Source organism: Pleurodeles waltl, chromosome 8, assembly GCF_031143425.1.
Source record: "Pleurodeles waltl isolate 20211129_DDA chromosome 8, aPleWal1.hap1.20221129, whole genome shotgun sequence".
Lineage (NCBI taxonomy): Eukaryota > Metazoa > Chordata > Amphibia > Caudata > Salamandridae > Pleurodeles > Pleurodeles waltl.
The window spans coordinates 357,570,177-357,580,903 of record NC_090447.1 but is presented as its reverse complement, the minus strand read 5'-3'; the positions used below and the strand labels follow the sequence as shown (position 1 = coordinate 357,580,903).

At 40.6% G+C, this 10,727-nt stretch overlaps 1 long non-coding RNA gene across 1 annotated transcript; it reads left to right on the top strand.

Moving 5' to 3' along the window:
• Positions 1-6,678: 6,678 nt before the first annotated feature.
• Positions 6,679-10,160, top strand: LOC138249960 (uncharacterized). Its single transcript, XR_011194871.1, has 2 exons — positions 6,679-7,751; positions 9,814-10,160. It is a non-coding gene; the product is annotated as an uncharacterized lncRNA (long non-coding RNA).
• The last annotated feature ends 567 nt before the right edge of the window (positions 10,161-10,727 follow it).

Here is a 10,727-nt window from a genome sequence, read left to right as displayed (position 1 = left end):
CAAAAGGGCTGTCCTGAGGCCGGCACACAGCAGGCTAAAGTCTTTGGGCCTGATTACTACCTTGGCGATGGGGATTACTCCGTCCCAAATGTGACAGATATCCCGCCCGCCGTATTACAAGTTCCATTATATCCTATGGAACTTGTAACACAGTGGACAGGATATCCACCACATTTGGGACGGAGTAATCCCCTCTGCCAAGGTCGTAATCTGGCCCATTATGTTTAAGTGAAGTGTACACTCGAACTTGCTTGTTTTAAGTGGTCTGACCCGGACATGGAGTACCATGTATAATTTTCTTTCTTTCTACACTTTACATCCTCAGATTGCTTTCTCCATCTTTCATCCTTAGATTACCTGTTATCTCAGAAAGCTGCTTCCTACTTTACTCCTAAAACCTACATGAAAAAACTGAATCTGACTAACTTTCGTTTGATTTCTTTCTTCTTGATTCCTATCCTTTCTTTCTTCAGAGTGACCTTCCTCTTACCTTCCATCCTCTGCATGATTTCTGTTTCTAAGTGTAGACTCCCTTAGTCTTAGGCCTGTCTACCTTAATCTCTCTTATTTTAATTCCGCAAATGCTAACACCTCATATCATAGATCACAACCTCTCCAGCTTTAAAACCCTGTCCCTGCAACATAACATAACATAATCTCTGCCAGCCTACCTAGCTCACCAACCGTGCACCTTAAACCAGATAGCCTCCACTAATGATTACACCTAACCGATATTAACATAATCATTTATTACAAACAACTGGAGCAAATGCATGCAACCACTAACCTTAGGCTCTATAGTAGTTTGCTAGTTGCTGTAAAGCACTTCAATGCCTCGTCAGGTGACATTAGCACTATATGAATACAATTACAATTTGCAGAGGACTGTTGGTTTCACAGTGATTTACATATCTTTAGCTCCTATGTGTACCATGACCCTTTTGCATACATTTCTCTGGCAATTAAATGGTTGACGTGATATATATGGCAAGAATAAAGGCAGCATACAGTAGTTTCTTTTGGTAGACTCATAGTTTGTTGTAACTGGTTGCCCTTAACAAATGTTGACCTGAAGTAAGTCTCCATGCCGCCTACTACTAGCGCACAGTGTTTCTGCTGTTCTTACAAATTCAGGTTTCTTACCACGAAGGCACATTTGCCAATTTACCTGAAGTACCAGAATACTGCCACTACTACCCAGTTCCTTGACCAAGTCCATCTCTTAAGTGGAATCAATTCCATAGAAAAGAAGATGTCATCAACATCTGCTCCTCCTGCTATCAACACTATTTCCTTAGTGACATTTATTGTCACACAGTAGGCCAAAGAGACATGCTTTGAAGATAGCTAGTTTGTGATTCAAAATGATCATTTTTAGAAAAAAGAAGTATAACAGATGACTTGCACACAACTACCTGACACATCTTATCCTATTCATCTTTTGAATTCTGAGTCACTTGGTTCACTGTTTACCCTAACAACTCAATCATCATATCAATGATCTATTGCACTCAAGGAAACTGCCCAGTATTTATGGATAAATTCCTTGAAATGATCCTACACCTTCCAGAGCTTAGTCAATAAAAGATTGAAAATAGGCAGTTTCAAACTCTAGTAGAGTGACCAGACACAAGACCACCGATGGAGCTCTTAAAAAATGTGCAGGCTCTGAGCTTCAACTAAAATGTGCAGCTGGTGAGTTCATAGTCAGAGTGTTTTATACAACCCTGGTACTGGGTATTCTTTGGTACAACTTCAAATCTAGTTGCACCATTTGTTTATTTACATATACACCTCAAATCTAAAATGCTGTCCCATCCACTGCAGTAGAAGAAACCTACTGCCCATCGCACTCAGGCAACAGATTACTGTCAGTCCATAAGTAAATTATTGATCTGGGCGCCTGACTGTTGAGAAGAAGTCCCATTGCAAAAACACAGGAAAGACTCCCACAAAGCCAGTGAAAAGGGCCAAGAGGTGTTGCTATGTGAAACTCATTAGTGAGTCTTCCAAACAAGTAAGGGCCATTGTCAGCATTTATTTTCAGGGGTCGAAGACTGATGACTTGAAGATCAAACCTTGTACATCTTAATATCACTGCAAAGACCTACTGAAATTTTTGAATGCCAAATAACCAGGCCTGTTACAGTATTTGTAACTGTCCAGCTGGGTTCCACTACCCTCCCAGCTCAGCTCCACATGTTAACAATAAACCACTTTCCCCCTGCCCAGACCCTTCAATAACAAGGAAGTGTTAAAATGGCAATCTAATCAAAAGCATCTATCTTGTCCCTGTAACCTTGATCAGCATAAATACTAAACTGTGTCTCCTTTTCCTGATTACAGACATCACAAATATGAGGAGGGTGGCAAGGCAGGGCATAGAACCACAGAGAAGAAAGATGTTTAACAAGAGGCTCTTCACATACTTGAAAGACACCATGTATCAGAAGAAGTGGACGTGTCTAGCCTCAAATGTATTCCTACACAAGTTGATTTCTTGACCAGTGTTTGTTGTCATTGCATTCATCAATCACTTGCTAGTTTTTTGTCCCCAATTTTTGCTTTATTATTCATCTTGATTTCTACCTCGAAATTTAGTTCTGGAAGGTCTGTGCTGGATTGCTTCTCAACACAGATCTACAGTAGTTTTATCTACACCTGTATTATTCATCATCTTCAATCAATGGTTATCCAATTTGCCTTTTTGTTTTTCTTTGTAACTGGACACTATTACATCTTTAATGTATATGCTAAGTACAGGGTGAATTTGTGGCTACTTGGAAGAGTTAGTCTTTCCTAGCGTTCAAGAAAGAAACACGATGGACCTTCAGTGTCCAGTCCTTGAAAAGAGGTTAATCTCACAAAGTCTGCCTTTGGGTCACTCCATGTGTGGCTTTCTCTTTACCTGTCAAGCCCTCAAAAGACCTAGTGTCAGTATCAAATCATAAATGAACTTCAGCATGGAGGTTCCAGAAAGAAGAAAAACAGTACCAGGTGGACATACCGAGTGAGTTTGAGGTGATCTACTAGAGGGGAGACGTCACAAGTGACTCCACGTAGAGCTCATACTCCCTCAGAGACATATCCCACAGGTTAATCGAAACTCTGTGCAAAGAGAGATGTTTAGAGGTGGCATTAATGGCTCCTTCAAAAGTAACAGCCCATTGTATGAAAAATGTTGCGTGTAAAGGCATCATATCCACCCTAAATATGCTTCTTTCAGTTTATCAAAAGAAAAGGTGATTAGGTAGATAAAAGTGCCACTGTGAATGGCCTGAAGAACACTCACTCCCAACTAATTTGACCCTTCACCATGAAGATTTGGGAGTATGTTCTTAGCCACAATAACTCCATTGCTGTTTTCTGTGCTGAAGGAGTGAAGATTGTGGTGTTAAAGAATTGCCATACGTCATTAACCACCACATATAGGAGAGCAAGGCCAACAGGCATCCTTTGCATTTACAATATTATATATTTGTGTTTTGGCACAACTTCAAATATCCACAGTATCTTTTTTAAGTTGGAGCTCATAAGGACTCTCCTAGTGATATTTCCACTATCAACTGGTAATGGCAATGAAGATAACAATAACAACAAAACAACCAGAAACAAATCAACTAGTATTACATCTGATGCTACTACTACTACTACTATTATTGTTACTACTAATAATTATACCATCTTTTATATAGTACTTGCATTCACAGTATTTGCCATTTTGTAGTTATGTAAGTATCAGATGTTCCTTAGCCTACATCAGTGGTACTATTTTTATCTGCCTTAAAAGAACAGAAAAGTCAGATGCAGAATTGCTAGGCCTCGAACTTCTAATCTGCAAGTGACATGGATGTCAGCAGTGTGTGCTTAGCTCATTGAAATTTTTAGGCCATGCCTCGTTTCATCTCCCATTGCTCTATACAGACTCTTTGAAATTTAATTAGAGTGAAGTCTGCAGTTTTTAGCATTCTTATTGGGTTCTCTGACAGTCAGTATGCCCTGTGTGCCAAGGTGCAAAGTGGTAACAGCAGTGGCGTAGCGTGGGTTGTCAGCACCCGGGGCAAGGCAAGTAATTTGCGCCCCCTAACCCGTGGATTTTAGCACTCGAGTCCCCCCCCCCCAGATGTTGCGCCCGGTGCGGCCGGCTCCCCCTGCACCCCCCACGCTACACCACTGGGTAACTGGAAAGGTGTATCAAAAGAGTGGTCTCAAAAAGTGGATGCAAATTGCGGTCCAACTTTTTCTGACCAGTCTGGAATTTTGCGGTGTGGCTTATAGGTCACAAATCCAAAATGTCCAGTTGCAGGAGGCCGCAATTTGACTGGTCTGATAAATAATAATTATGCAGCTCTCTTTATGTAATCCCTGGTGATTTACTGCCAGCACTGGGATGGTGGTCTTCAAAGAGCAGCCGACGATCGTCCCAGTGTTTGCATTCTCAAACAGAAAACTTCTTTAGTTTCGAAGCAGCCCATGTTCCTTGGAAGAACGGTGGTTGTTTTTTTTTTGTTTTGTTTTTTAACGAAAACACCTTTCTTTTTGGGAGGGAGACAGACATGGTGCCCTGAAGCCAATTTTCTCCACGACTGCCAACACAATTGCCAAAGGGGGAGGTGTGCCAAGGAAACACCATCCTCTTTACGAATGAGTCACCAATAGTTTTCAACCGCACTTTTGGTAGGAAACCATTCACACATACCACTGCGACTCACAAGTAGGAGGAGACCCCACTTTCATGACCCCTTTCATGAGTTAGAAAGGGTTTTTTGATTTGCTAAATGGGTTTAGTACATTTAAAAAGGCAAATCACAGGGTTTCCAGCCATAATACGTCTTTGTACATCTGGCCTAAATATTCAGATTGTGAGTTGCGAAAGATACCTACATCCAGGGTAGGGGTATATCTTCCTTCCTGTCTAGAAAGGACTGCTCCCAAAGTATATATATGTATATATGTATCATGCTGGGACCTGAAGCCATGCATGCTGTAGCTGGGGTCCAGCTCGAATCAAATACATATGTTAAATGAACGCCCATGAGGAGCACATTTCTCAGAAGTAGTTATAGTTTTCTTAGTAAAGTTTGAGGGGTCACGATATATTTTTTTAGCCTTTTTTTTAGCCTTGCTTTCCAAAATTTTACTTTGTGCCATAACTAGGATCTTCCGAAGTGCACGTTTATCGCAAAAATGGTGGTGCTGTGAAAGATTATCAAATACTTTTTTTGATGTTTTGTTTTAGATATATATGAGCTTTTCCTTAAAAGAAGTGTATTTTTCCATCACAATCTTGCTTTGGTTAGCTGTCCCCTCCCGCTCACTCTTTCACGATTTTATACGGTGACTTAAAATGTCGGGTAATCGAAACTGGTTTGAAACCGGTTCACACCCTTGTGCTTTGCATTCATTGAACTATGTTGAGAAGTTAAAGCATTTAGCGGCGCTTCTGCTATGCAGTGTTTGCCGTGGCTGGGCCAGAGGTGTGGCTATGAATCACTGCAGCTCCTGCCTTGAAACTGCACTGATTATTTAGATATGTCCGCCTGAGTTTCTGATAAAGAATGTTTCTTAAAGACACTTCATGGAGTTATAGTTGCAACTTTTTCCCAATTCCCCCAAAGGCGGGTGACCCTGTTAGGCCATAGGTGTACAACAGAGTCGCTGCTTGTGACTTACTCTGCCCCAGCCTAATTAGCCTTTAAGAAGCAACACCGTGTGAGGTAATGCAACTGGATTTGTGAAATGGCACGTTTACCTTTTGTACCTCCACCTGGAAAACATCTTTCCATGTGGAGAAACCTCTCCCCTTGCAACCCGAGTAACGGTGGGTGTGTTCCAAGCCGATACCCACCCTAGTAAGGAATATACACCTGCACTTGACTGAAGTATGTCTCCAACCATTTGTAGGGTGGGAAAGGGAAAGGACTAGAACAAAGTTTGTCAGTGTGTCAGCTGTTCACAAACTTTTAAGGGCATTCCAGCCCTGGAAAGACATTCCATCGACCCAGCATATGCATGCACACTATTACACCATCTTGGATAATATTACTAAGGATTTATGAGTTCAAGATCACCTTTTGTGAACATTTTGTGCTTGTAAATGAGGCCATTGTTAGATTGCTTTGAGAATAAGCCCCATTGTCATTCCTTGGCCTTTCACTAGCATTTAAGACATCATTACATCTTCTCACTTGTAGATATCTTTGCAAGCTGAGATTTTGCAAGCAAGATTAGTCATGTTGGTTACTCTAGGCACAAGTCATATTTATATTGATTTCAAGTGAGAAATAAAATGTTGATTTAAGATTGGGTCATGATTACACGTTACACACAAATGAACTTTTTAATTTATTTATAGGGTACAAATTATCCATTGCTTGAAAATGCTGTTTAACTATGGAAGCAGCAGAGTAGCAACTTGGGACGACCATATTCTCTTGGGGTGGTGGTTTGAGAGGCGCCTGACAGACCTGGCGAACAGAGGAAGGGAACGTTGGGTTCAAATGTACTGGTATATGGTGCCTTGATATGCACATTGGAAAAGTAACAATGGTAATAAGTTCTGTAAAATGTAAAGATTCTTTTTTGGGGAAGGGCCAACAAAAAAAACTAACTGCAGAGAGCGGTCTACTCCAGTTTGTAGAATCTCCCTTTTAATGCCTGTCCTGCTATTTGATGGAGTTTTGTTTTGACCAATGACTTTGTGTTTCACCACTGCGCATATTAGTTGCTCAATGTTCACCAGTAGCACATGGTATGTTTTGTTCAGTTTAGCCGCCTATGGGCTTTGACATTGCATTAGTCATTACATTCTGTATTGTGCCTATTGGCTTTGACATGGCATTAGCCATTGCTTTCTGTATTCAGTTTAGCCGCCTATGGGCTTTGACATTGCATTAGTCATTACATTCTGTATTCTGCCTATTGGCTTTGACATGCTGTATCCAGTCTAGCCGCCTATTGGCTTTGACATTGCATGCCTATTGACTTTGACATGATGTATTCAATTTAGCTGCCTATTGACTTTGACATGCTATTAGATATTCTGCCTATGGGCTTTGACATGATATTATATATTGCATTTTGTATTCAGCTTAACTGCCTATTGGCTTTGACATGATATTATACATTACACTTTGTATTCAGCTCCGCTGCCTTTTGGCTTTGACATGATATTATACATTGCATTTTGTATTCAGCTCAGCTGCCTATGGGCTTTGACATGATATAAGACATTGTATTTTGTATTCAGCTTAGATGCCTATTGGCTTTGACATGACACTAGACATTGCATTTGATATTTAGGTTAGCTGCCTATTGCCTTTAACATGACATTGCATTTGATATTTAGGTTAGCTGCCCATTGCCTTTAACGTGGAGTTCTGTATTTTTCCAAGCTGTGTTTTTGCACCAGAGAACCAAGATGTTTTGCTCTCACAGTAGACTAGACCTGATAAGAGAGAGTACATGGGCGTCGTTTCTCTTCCCTTGAGCTTGGGAACAGGAGTAGTCTTGGAGACCTGGCCAGTCTCCAAAAGGCTTGCTCAGTTTCCCAGGTCTGAGAGGAGGGGGCACACCTTTGTAACGAATGTAACAGGCTGCAGAGAGTCAGATTCGAATCTGCCGGACCTCGTGCTGGAGCTTGGCGCCAGTTGCCAGCATCCCGTGTGGGTAGATGACACTCTTTCTCGCGGCTGACAGGGGTCTCAGCTTGCAGACCTTAGAAAGATGTAGCTGTAAATAGTTCCTACACGGTGAAGTATTTGTTTTGCTTTGCATTCAATATCTTATAAATATAACCTGCTGTGTATATTGCAAAGTGATATATTTTGTTTGATTAACGCGGACTTGAAAGCTACTAATTCGTCATTCATTCATAAACATTGTGGTTGGGGAAGAATAAAATAACAATAAAAGTCTTCTTTGACCTCAGAAGTGCATTTCTGTTGTGTTATGTTAGTGCTTAGAAACTAAATAAGAGGAAAGCACTACAATTGGTACCAGAAGTGGGGTCGGTCATTAAGAGGTGATTAAAGGGGTTTGACGAGTTAGTAGATTTCTAAGTGCACACTTTAAAAGTGTAATTGTTTTTTTGTTGTTTGGAGAATTACAGAAATTGTTTTCTGTTTGGAGAATCACAGTAGCACGGCAGACCATGTCTGAGAATACATGTGTTGATGAACTGCCTGATGGTGCTAAGAAAAACTGTGAATTGTTTTCTGTTTGGGGAATTACAGAAGAAAATACATGTGTAGATAAAATGCCTGATGTTGTTTTGAGAAATAATTCCCGTTGTATATATGTAGAAAACGTGTGTTTTGGAAGTAATGATGACAGAAAGGTCTGGATACCTTTATCTGCTTACAGAGAAATGCAGGAGAAATGTAGGAAGTTGGAACATGAAAATAGGAATTTACATGAGCAAATTAGCCAGGATACGATAATTCAAAATAATGCTGAAAGTTATAAAAATGAAGAATCTTTCTTGTCCCATTCCAATAATGAGGGGGTTAAGACAGCTCCGAGCTGCACTGAGTTTCCGTGTGAGCCAGGGTTTTTGGCAGCCAAAATGCATTCCTTAACTGATAACACGGACGAGAGTCAGAATGTGATTTACGAGTTACGTTGCAAATTGCACAAGTAAAACGAAGGATTTTAGAGCAAGACACCCCGAGTTTCATTAGCTTGTTTGATTTTTGGAAAAAGAATAGCCCTCATTTGAGAGAAATCCTAACACTTTTGTACATGGTCACTGTGAAAAATAATATGCAGCTGCGCGCTTGTGATTTGGCAAATGAAATAATGCAGACTTTAGGTTTCTGCGCAGTGCAAGAAGGAAATACTTATGTACATTTAAATCATGAACAAGGAAAGAAAATAGTGCCCCTAGCTAGAATCATACAATGGATCTGGTACTTGCAAGACAGGGCTAGAGTACCACAGGTAAAAGAATTATCAATGAAGTTGAGTGCACCATTTGAATTCGTGTCTACTGAAGATAAAAAGCATGTTTGTTTTACTAATGATTCATTGACTGAAATGTTGCTTTCTGGCACAGTAGAAGAAACAGCGTTGTATAATGTGTGTCAGATTTTAAAGCAAGAGCTACGTGAGATGTGTCATTTTTATGCTGATTTTTGGTTCTTTGATAATGTTTTAGCACCTAACTGGTTCAATTACCTTGCAGATGTTAATGAGAAAAATGCAGAGAGAGAAGTGTTCACCCAGAATTCTGCCTTAGTGGGGATGGCTATGTGGGTGCCCCAGAAATGTGAAAAGGCCACTTACAGGTGGGCAGAGATGAGAGAGATGCACATTCCCCTAGATTTGATAAAAACTGTGCAGCACGCACAAAAGCAATCTGTCATGCAAGCAGTCACAGAGCAGTTGGGGAGAGGAAAGTTACCAGAACAGAAATGGCAAATTGATCAGGTTTTAGGGAGAGTGATTGCTGCAAATTACCAAGGAAAAATCGAAATTATGCTGATACCGAGAAAAGAATCTGATTCATTCATACAAATTGGAGACAGAATGGCCCAAATTGACAAAAGTGCAGTGAATGGAGGTTTGGTAAAGAATGAGTCTGCCCCAGCCCTTCTGACAGTGCAAGAAAAAGGAAGCTGTGGCGCAGCAGATAAAAACCTCAGTACTGATGTGTGGGCTGAAGCCCCAAGTGACCCTCCAGAACCTGCAGAAAATATAACAAAGGGCCCCAAAAACGTCCTGCTGATTATAAAACAGGGAAAGAAAGAGGAAGGGTGCAGTTTAAATGAAAAATGTTATTTGCAAGAAAAGTCATACTTGTTTCTTTTGCAGATCCTACCACGTTTCGCCACTGTCCCTGAGTGCGCTGTGTGGTCCCCCTTCCGGTGTGTGCGTGTGGGGTCGGGGAAGGGACCGAATCCCCAACCTGAACCTGGCTGAGTAAAGTGCCAGCACCATGGATCCATTTTGCGCAAACTGCGCCTTCAGTTCAAGTTCAACTTGTTTGCTGTTTTTTTTTTCCCTCTCGTATGGAACTCTGACTTTTGCTTACCTTCCAGAAAACCTTTCAGGTGGACCGTGCACCTTTACATGAGCAGAACTCATGCCACATCAAATTGCTAACACTGTTGAATTAGAGACTCATTCAGAAAAAAAAAAAAAAAAAAAAAAATTGCCCAGTCTTTTTCTATGTAGATGTATCTGATGTGAAAGGTTATGATATCAATGTGTTAATTCACTTCTATTGCTTTACAGGGATTGCTTTGATCATTGAAATTTGATTTGCTGTTAATGTTTTTTTGTTTGTTTGAAATATGAGATATGTGAAACAAAAATTCATTGGTCAAAGGGCGGAATGTCCTGCTATTTGATGGAGTTTTGTTTTGACCAATGACTTTGTGTTTCACCACTGCGCATATTAGTTGCTCAATGTTCACCAGTAGCACATGGTATGTTTTGTTCAGTTTAGCCGCCTATGGGCTTTGACATTGCATTAGTCATTACATTCTGTATTGTGCCTATTGGCTTTGACATGGCATTAGCCATTGCTTTCTGTATTCAGTTTAGCCGCCTATGGGCTTTGACATTGCATTAGTCATTACATTCTGTATTCTGCCTATTGGCTTTGACATGCTGTATCCAGTCTAGCCGCCTATTGGCTTTGACATTGCATGCCTATTGACTTTGACATGATGTATTCAATTTAGCTGCCTATTGACTTTGACATGCTATTAGATATTCTGCCT